The sequence below is a fragment of the Gorilla gorilla genome, chromosome 12 (assembly GCF_029281585.2).
Source record: "Gorilla gorilla gorilla isolate KB3781 chromosome 12, NHGRI_mGorGor1-v2.1_pri, whole genome shotgun sequence".
In the NCBI taxonomy this organism is placed as follows: domain Eukaryota; kingdom Metazoa; phylum Chordata; class Mammalia; order Primates; family Hominidae; genus Gorilla; species Gorilla gorilla.
In genome coordinates, this window is record NC_073236.2 from 128,431,916 (window position 1) to 128,441,670 (window position 9,755).

At 48.0% G+C, this 9,755-nt stretch overlaps 1 protein-coding gene across 6 annotated transcripts in view; it reads right to left on the reverse strand.

The window, feature by feature from the left end:
* GREB1 (growth regulating estrogen receptor binding 1) overlaps positions 1–4,005 on the reverse strand; it is a 161,389-nt gene extending 157,384 nt beyond the window's left edge. For 4 of the 6 annotated variants that reach the window (XM_055377502.2, XM_055377499.2, XM_063696059.1 and 1 more), the window contains exon 1: positions 3,842–4,003. The gene's annotated coding sequence lies outside the window, so the exon portion shown is untranslated. Of the gene's footprint in view, positions 1–3,841 lie in introns of all 6 variants that reach the window. The other 2 variants (XM_055377505.2, XM_055377506.2) reach the window with 1 other exon arrangement.
* Between the last annotated feature and the right edge of the window lie 5,750 nt (positions 4,006–9,755).

Consider the following 9,755-nt stretch of genomic DNA (forward strand, 5'->3'; position numbering starts at 1 on the left):
AAATAGACCAAAGTGTTCAGAGTAACTATATCTAAATCATAGATTTCTGTGGTTGTTTTTTTGTTCATTTATTTTTCCGAGATGGAGTTTCGATCTCGTTGCCCAGGCTGGAGTGCAATGGCGTGATCTCAGCTCACTGCAACTTCCACTTCCTGGGTTCAAGCAATTCTCCTGCCTCAGCCTCCCAAGTAGCTGGAATTACAGGCACACAGCACCACGCCTGGCTAATTTTTGTATTTTCAGTAGAGACGGGTTTCACCACATTAGCCAGGCTAGTCTCGAACTCCTGACCTCAGGTGACCCACCCGCCTCAGCCTCCCAAAGTGCTGGGATTATAGGCGTTGGGACTATAGGCATCAGCTACCACACCTGGCTGTTTTTTGTTTTTTTTAACTCTTCTGTATTTTCTTAAATTTTACGTCACAAATATATATTACTTCTATGAGAGCCTTCCCCTGCCTTTTTAGTGCAATTAGCTTTAAAGTACTACAATTAGGCTGGGCGAGGTTGCCTATAATCCCAGTGCTCTAGGAGACTGAGACAGGAGGATTACTTGAGGTCAGGACTTTAAGACCAGCCTGGGCAACATAGTGAGACCTCATCTTTACAAAAATTACAATTAAAACTAAATTTTTTAAAAAAGTACTACAATATATGTGTATGTCCAGAAACTGAACCAATAGATTCCAAGACTCTCCATTAAGGCAGTGTAAGAGCTGAGAGGGTTAACTGCCTGGAGTCATTATGAAGGAACTACAGGTCACCCTGGACGCTCTGGAATAGCTAGCCCAGAGTTCTATGAACTGCCCAAAGTCAGCCCTAATGGTTAGTTGCCCCCTCGAAAGCCCTAACTGCTTCCTTTCCAAGTCTGGAACAGAGAATGCTAAAAGGAGAAAGGTGAGATTATTGAAAGCAAGTTCTTGTCACCAGCCCATCCCACAGCCTTTCCTTTAAATGTCCTGGTCACTCTCAATCCTGATTATGGTGCCTGGGCATGGGTAGCATGCAGGGGGCTTGACCTCTCTCTTTATGTTACACTTATCTTCTTCCCATCCTGATTTTCTAACCATTCATTAGCTCTACTTTGAAATAGCCTCAGAACACTCTGGAATCTCTAAATAATTCAAATTTTGAATCCCCAAAGTGAACAGTTTTCTTTAAAAGGGGGTTTCTAATGTCAAGTAAAATGATAGTACTAGAATGAACATCTATAATGCCACAGGTATTCAATAAATTGCTTACTAAATGAAAGAAACAGTGATCAACTTCGTACCAAGCATAGAAACCTTTCAGACAGGCTGTTTGAGATCAAAATCTTTCCTACTGAAAGTGACAAGTGAGAAACACAGATGTTTCAAATGTAGCTTCCCGACTAGTGCAGTGGCTCTCACCTGTAATCCCAGCACTTTGGGAGGCTGAGGTGGGTGGATCACTTGAGGCCAGGAGTACAAGATGGTGAAACCTTATCTCTACTAAAAATACAAAAATTAGCTGGGCATGGAGGTGCACACCTGGGATCCCAGCTACTCAGGAGGCTGAGGCACAAGAATCACTTGAACCCAGGAAACAGAGGTTGGCAGTGAGCTGAGATTGTGCCACTGTACTCCAACCTGGGTAAAAGAGCAAGACTCTGTCTCAAAAAAAAAAAAAAAATACATATATATATATAAAATAAAATAAAATAAAATGTTGCTTCTAATTACCTACCCAGCAAAAGATTTCAGATATTGGTCCAATTGGCTATCTTCGTGAATCAGAATCATTTTAAACCACCAATAAACCATTTAAACCATCTGCAGGCCAGGCGCGGTGGCTCAAGCCTGTAATCCCAGCGCTTTGGGAGGCCGAGGCGGGCAGATCACGAGGACAGGAGATGGAGACCACGGTGAAACCCCGTCTCTACTAAAAATACAAAAAAATAACCGGGCTCCGTGGCGGGCGCCTGTAGTCCCAGCTACTCAGGAAGCAGGAGAATGGCGTGAACCCGGGAGGCGGAGCTCGCAGTGGCCGAGATTGCGCCACTGTACTCCAGCCTGGGCGAAAGAGCGACACTCCGTCTCAAACAAACAAACAAACAAAAAAAACTATTTAAAACATCTGCAATAACAAGAAAGGCTAAGACGGAATTTAGTTTCAGCCTCAGCTTTTTTCACCCCCTGCTACGTGCAGTGAAGTGCAGTGGCACGATCATAACTCACTGCAGCCTCGAACTCCTGGGCTCAAGAGACCCTCCCAGCTTAGGCTCCAAGTGCTAGGACTACAGGCATGTGCCACCACAGCTCGCTAACTTTTTTCTTTCTTTTTTTTTTTTTTTTTATCTTTTTAGAGATGAGAGTCTCGCTATGTTGCCCAGACTGGTCTGGAACTCTTGGCCTCAAGCAGTCCTCTGGCCTTAACCTCCCAAGTAGCTGGGATTACAGGTGTGAGCCGTGCCTGCCTCCTGAGTTAACTTCTTACTCAAGAAAGAATGCTTGTCCCTGAAAGAACAGCAGAACGCCTCATGAACTGCAGCTGGGAACTGGAAATGCCACAGATAACACTGCAAACTTTAAATGAACCAGATTTTGGCATGAAAAAAGACCTGTAGAAAGATCTCCTCACCTATGTTCCGTTTAATTGTTTCATATTTTAAATTTGGTTTTTGTTTCCTAGAAACATACTTTTCTGAGAAAGCACTCAGAAACAGTGGTCTGGAAACAATGGATTGCTTATGAACAATTCTGCAAATCTGCCCAGAGATTTAAGAAATCCTAAGAGGATCGAGAAGTGGAATTCTAATTGGCCTTTAAAACTCCCAATAACAATATTTATAGAAGATGGAGCTCAGAATCCCCATGTCTAACTCCCAGGTTAAATGCAGAAATTAAAGTGCTTTCACTGGGAATAAAAGAGTGTTTATTCAAGCTAAATTTACACATTTATTGTTTTAAAGGGATAATAAAAAGTCTTTCAAGCCCTGAAGTAACACTTAACTCTCTAATAAAAGTTTATTAAAGAAAAGCTTCAGTATACAAAGTAAGTAGTTCTTTTTTGCAGGTCCTCAAGACCAGGGATCAAAAGAGAGTTGACAGCAAAATGGCCCGGAGTCCCTCTGCATGAATGGCGGCTCTCCCAGTCTCCAGCTGCCGGCGCCCTGGTGGCCGGGCCACACATACACACACACCTTCTTGTACTTCGGGGAAGCAGCCTTTGTTCCCAGGACCCAAACTGGGATCCAGTTAGGAAGTCCCCACCTCCCCTGAAGTATTCTCTTCAAGTGCAGGGGCCCCTAAGCCACCGTCCCAGAGCCACTCAGGAAAGATGCCCCAAAATTTTCTCCCGGGTCCCAAGTGCTGGGGACATGTGGCTGCCACTCTGGGCTCCAGACAGTCTCCCTAAACACAGAGGCAGATACACACACACACACACCCTTGCAATACGATTATCACCGTCACTGTTCACGGCTCCCACCTACCGAGGGCTCACCATGTGCCAAGCGCCAGGAGCCTCGGGTGCTCTCTCTCTCTCACACACACACACACGCGCGCGCACACCGATACACGCGTACACATGCACGCACACGCGCACTCATACACGCACACACGTGCACACACGCGCGCGCACACCTATACCCGCGCACACACGCACGCACAAGCGCACGGCAGCGGCAGCACCCAGGTCCCTACACGCTGCCAGGGCCGATCCCGGACACCTCCCACCTCCTTCCCGGGACCAGGGCCAGGAAGTGCCCGCGTCCGGCGGGGCGCACCTTCCCCGCCGGGCGCCGAGTGCCCGCCCCGAGCAGCCCCGCACAGCCCCGCGACCCGCTCCGCCCGCTGCCGCCCGGAGGGACCGCTCCTACCTCGGGCCCTTTGTCCTCCGGCCGCCGCGGCCCCGCTCCTGAGCGCCCGCCGCCGACGGAGGCTAGCCCAGCCTCCAGGCTGAGCTTGCGGCCGCAGCGCCAGGCCTCGCACCCGGACCTGGCCCCGGCCCCGGCCACGGCGCGGGGCGCTCGGCAAAGCCCGGATCTCCGGAGCCGCGGCCAGCGCGGAGGACTCGACCCCTGACACCGGCCGCCCCCTGCGGTCCACTTCTCCGGGTCTTCGGGACGGCCGCGGAGGAGGGCCGGGCGGTGGGCTTGGCCGCCCCAGGACCTCCGCCGGGGAAGGGTCGGGGGAGGGCGCGGGGCCGGAACCCCTAGCGGCGTCCGGCGATGGGTGGAGGTGACAGGGACAGAGGGGAGCCCCCCGCGCCCTCCCACCCGGGTTCGCGCCCCGGGCCTGGAACCCCAGTCTTACCCTGTCCCGCCCGCCCTCCTCCCCAGCAAAGACGCGCTCCCCCACTCCCGCGCCCGGCTCCCCGCGACCCAAGGAAGGTCACCGTGCGGGGCTGCCCCGCCAGCTGACCCTGCCCTGGCGGCTGCCGGGTCCCTTCCCGCGCCCACCTGCGTGGGTTCAGAAAGATGGAAGGAACCTCGCACCTGAGCGCCCAGCCCCGGGCTCCGTGCGCCGTCTGCGCTCAGCGGTGTCGCCGTCCTCCCTCCTCTTACGGGGGCTGCCCTCCCTGCAGCAGCCCCGTCCCACCCCCGGGCCCAAGCACCCCGACATTCCCGCGGGGTCACACTGGACATCCCCTCCGGTGACAGGGCACTTAGCGGGGAAGAAGATCTGGACAGAGGTTGGGAGACCCCTCGGAGGAGCGAGGTCATTTTGTCACTTGGGAACGCAGGCGCCCAGACGGGACACTGCAAGGCTGTGAGGCAGCAGGAGTGGAGCCCAGGCTTCCGGACAACTCCACCCCAGGGGCCCCCGGATCCCCACGCTCGGCCGCCGGGACTGAGCCCGACCGAGCGCGGTGACCGCGGGCACCCGCCGCCCTCTCCCCACCGCCGCCGACCGCTCAGGACGCGGAGATTGGGGGACCCGGTCCCCAACAGCTGAGGTCGGCGAGCGGCCCATGAGGGGCCCAGCCTGAGGTCAAGAGAGGAAAAGGAAGATTCTGGAACGATGGACCCCTGCGGGTGGAACCCGGCCAGCTTTTCCTGGTGACAGCCAGGTCGGAAAAAATGAGTGAAGGAAGGAAGAAATGAACGAACCTCAAATGAGTCCCTCAGTCCTCACTGGCGGCTGCTGCTGAGGTGGCCCCCAGTGAAGAAGGAAGCTGAGACAAGAAACAAAGAGAACTAGAGATTTCTTTTTTTTTTTCTTTCTCTCTCTCTCTCTTTTTAATAAAAAGACAGGCCCCTGTGTTTTCAGGAGGCAGCCAGAAGCAGAACTGGAGTCAGGAAACCGTCCCTGGGCCCCCTGCCACTCACCCCCAGGACCCACAGTGGGGCCTTGGGCCTAACAGCCACTGTCTTTGAAAACACCCTGAAAAGTCACAGTTCACGAATCTCGGCGGTTAAATAAAAGAAGCGGGGAGTGAGGTTATAGCCCCCAGCACCTGCCAGCACACAGGTCCTCAGTAAAAGTGCATCGTGAGTGAACCCCTGCAGCTCGCCATACTCTGATTGGCAGCACCGTCATTTTCCTTTTCTCATCATGAAATAGCTCAAACACCCGCATTTGACTTTTCTCATTGTGAAATTTTCAAACACACGCTAAACTAGGAGAGTAATGTAAAGAGCCCATGTGCTCAAGAACAAGCCAATCCTAACATCGGGCCACACTTGCTTCAAATGTTTAAGACATGAATATTGCAATACAGTTAAAGCCCCTGGAAGCCTTCCTCATGTCACCCCGAGTACTCTTCCAAAGCATCCCATTCCTGTTTTTTATACTATTACTGCATATGCGTGTGTTCATAAGTCATACAGAAGATTTTTACAACTTCCTGTGTGTTCCTATTTCATTCTGTAACCCGGTCGGTTTGTCTTGTTTTGCTCAAGATTATAAGATCCATCTGATCATCCATATAGCTCTAGTTTATTCATTTTAACTATTAAATAGTATTCCGTTGTATGAGTAGGGCACAAGTCATATATACATTCTTCTGTTGATAGACATTTGAGTTGAGATTATAAAGAAGACTGCAGTGAGCATTCTTGAACTGCATTTATCTTTCTAGGGTATAGCTCATTTCAGCCACTCTAGTAAAAACGTGCAGAATAATGATGTTGAATTAACATTAGCCCATATGTCTGCTCTATGGTTTGGGTTACTTACTGCAACTGCTAAACCAATAATCACTGTGAAAAATGTCCTTACATTTTTTCCTCTTTACGTTTTGACAGCTGTGTCCTACCAAGCAGATAAAATCCCATAGAACAGAAGTCAGCAAATTTTTCTTAAACGGCAAGAGGCCAATATTTTAGGCATTGCCTTCTAGGAGGCAGAGTTGAGGCTTACATAAACCATTTAAAATGTAACTTTTTTTTTTTTTTTAGAGATAGGGGGTCTCACTCTGTCACCCAGGCTGGTCTGGAACTCCTCGCCTCAAGTAATTATCCTGCCTCAGCCTCCCAAAATGCTGGGGTTACAGGCACGAGCCCCTGCTCCCCACCTAAATGTAACCTTTTGAGAATGTAAAAATATACTTACTTGGCTCTTGGACTGTAAAACAAAAATAAAAAGCAAAAGTTAGTCAACTGAATGGATTTGGCCCCTGGGCTATAGTTAGATTTCCCACTCCTGCTATAGAATAATTCATTACATAAATGAATTTCTTTCTTTAAATAGGCAATCACTTTCAATCATGACAAAAGTGTAATTTGGCTCAACAGAAGAATCAAAATGAATATGATGTTACACTGAGGGAAAAATTCCTAGGAAGATGTCCCATACCTTAACTAGTTAATACAATGACTTTGAGAGAGACCATTTAACCCTATTTTTGAATATCTATAATGAATTTTAGAAATGCATAAACTCCTACCAACTAAGAATTCATTACTTGGTAGAACTAATTAATGTAATTCTTTTCTCAGCTAAGAAAAGAAATGAGATTCGATGAAAAAGTTGTTTATTATTTTCTTATTTAATGAATCACCTCCCCGCTCCTAGTTCATTGATTTAAATACAAGCACACAAGTACAAATGATTATGTTTTTCCTGGAACCTGACCCACTTGTTTTATGTCTTTATTGAACTTGAACCAAAACTTGGAAGTCATTTCAAGATATTTTCTTAAATGAGCTGAATTAGCCCGGTTTAAAATGTTGACAAGAATGGGGCCGAGCTAAAAAACTTTGGTGGCCAACCTGTAACTTGCAAAGGAGCCGTCTCTCTCCAAGCCCATTCAATAAGCAGAGGCCTTCCCCAAAAACGGCGGGGTGGGCAAAGCAGTTAGAGGCGGCTCTCTTCTGACCTTTGTGTCTTTGCCAGCATTATCCTAAAGAATCTCTCTCTCTCTCTCTCACACACACACACACACACACACACACACACACACACTGTTCTCTCCCTCACACATACACATTCTCACACACATTTCCCCCTTACGTGTCTTACGTGACGGTGCATGTGCTATGCATGTTGATTCCATACACATATCTACTTCCTTAAATGCATGCAGTACCCGTGCTTCAAGCATACACATGGCTCTTTTTCACACATATCCATACTCTCACCCACAAACACACCTTGTCACACAAACAGTTCTCTGCTGGATACATACGGTCTGTTTGCACCTGTATTTCTGTTTTGTGCAGACCCAACACTTCTCATACCTTTTTCTTTCTGCCATCCACACATTTTCACACCCCTCCACCCAGCTTGCTTAAATTGTCCCAAAATGTGGATGGGAAGGTGCATTCGTTTGCTAGGGCTGCTATAACAAAGTGCTCCAGACGGAGGGGCTTAAACAATAGAAATCTATTGTCTCCCATTTGGAGGCTAGAAGCCCGGCATTGAGATGTGAGCAGGTTGGTTCCTTCTCATGGCTGTGAGGGAGGATCTGTCCCAGACTTCTCTTCTTGGCTTGTAAATGGCTTTCTCCCTGAGTCTCTCCACATTGTCTTCCTTCTATGCAAATTTTTTTTTTTTTAGACTGAGTCTTCACTCTGTCAGTGAGGCTGGAGTACAGTGGCATGATCTCAGCTCACTGCAACCTCCGCCTCCCAGGTTCAAGTGATTCTCCTGCCTCAGCCTCCTGAGTAGCTGGAATTACAGGCATGCAGCACCATGCCCAGCTAATTTTTGTGTTTTTAGTAGAGACGGGCTTTCACCATGCTGGCCAGGCTGGTCTCAAACTCCTCACCTCAGGTGATCCACCTGCCTTAGCCTCCCAAAGTGCTGGGATTACAGGCATGAACCACCATGCCTGGCCCCTCTATGCAAATCTGTGTCCAAATTTCCTCTTGTTATAAAGACACACCAGTCATTTGGGACAGGACTTGCCCTAATTACTTCATTTTAGTTTGATTGCCTCTGAAAAGATCCTCTCTCCAAATAAGGTCACATCCTGAGGTACCAGTTAGAACTGCAACATATGAATTTTGGAAGGGTCCTGGCACAAATAGGACACAATCTGACCCACAGCAGTAAGGTTCGGGTTTGGCTTGTTTCTGAGTGAGGTTTAGACCAGAAATACTAAACTCCATCTTGATCAGAAGTAAATCTGAAGCCTAGATGTGGCACTTCCTCATTAGCAACCTTGAACTCAAATCCAACTGCACCCCTCTCCCCACCAAGGGAGGGGGTAAGGGAGGGGATAAGATCCTCACCTGGATCTTATCAGGAATATTGGTCACCCAAAATTCAAGGGCTCCATTCAATGGACTCCCTAAGGTGAAAGTGCGCCACCTGGTGGACAGCACTTTGAATTCACTACACATTTGCAAATGATTGACCAGCTGGTAGCAGCGCTACCAAAAGCATCTTGGTTGACATTAAACATTAGATAAAACAGAGGAAGGAATCAGGGGGCAAAATGAATTTGATGCAACCAATATAGTTCATGGGGTAGTGCATGAGACGTGAACATTTAATAATCAAGAAGACATTATCTAACAAACTAGATAGTATTTGCATAGAATTCAAGAATAGAAGGTAGTAATTCACCTCTGATGGAACTTTCTTTAAAAATCTGGGTGCAGTGTGGGTGCACACTAGACCTGGGCTCCCAATAACCAAAGAAGATGAAATTATATAAACGTTTGAATAGGAAGAAACTCTGTTGTTCCAATAACATACATAGAAATACACCTTTCTGTCAGGTGTGTAGCAACAGTTAAGGACCACCTTCTTGATCTCTAATGGCAGTTACAGAACAAATTACATAGGACAAGAAAACACAAAGGGTAGAAAACAATATCACAGTGGATGTCTCTACCCATCACACTTAACCTCATCATCCGATTTCTCTTTTTCTCCAAAGAACACCTCTTGGGAGTTCATTCTTTAAGGCACGTGATAGTGTGTAATATACACGAGGTACATTATATACATGTTTTGTTGTGTGCTTGTTGTTTTCTGAGACAGAGCCTCACTCTGTCACCCAGGCTGGAGTGCAGTGGTGGCATCATGGCTCACTGTGGCCTTGGTCCCCTGGGCTCAATTGATCCTGCCACCTCAGCCTCCCAAGTAGCTGGCAGTACAGGCATGCACCACCACATCCAGCTAATTTTTGTATTTTTTGTAGATATGGGGTTTTGCCTTGTTGCGCAGTCTGGTCTCGAACTCCTGGCTCAAGCGATTGGCCCGCTTCAGCCTCCCAAAGTAATCCCAAGTAGCTGGGATTACAGGCATGAGCCACCACACCCAGCCTATATACATATATAATATACTTGAATGATTGTAATGTGTCCCAAAATTCATATATACATTTCAGTACCACGT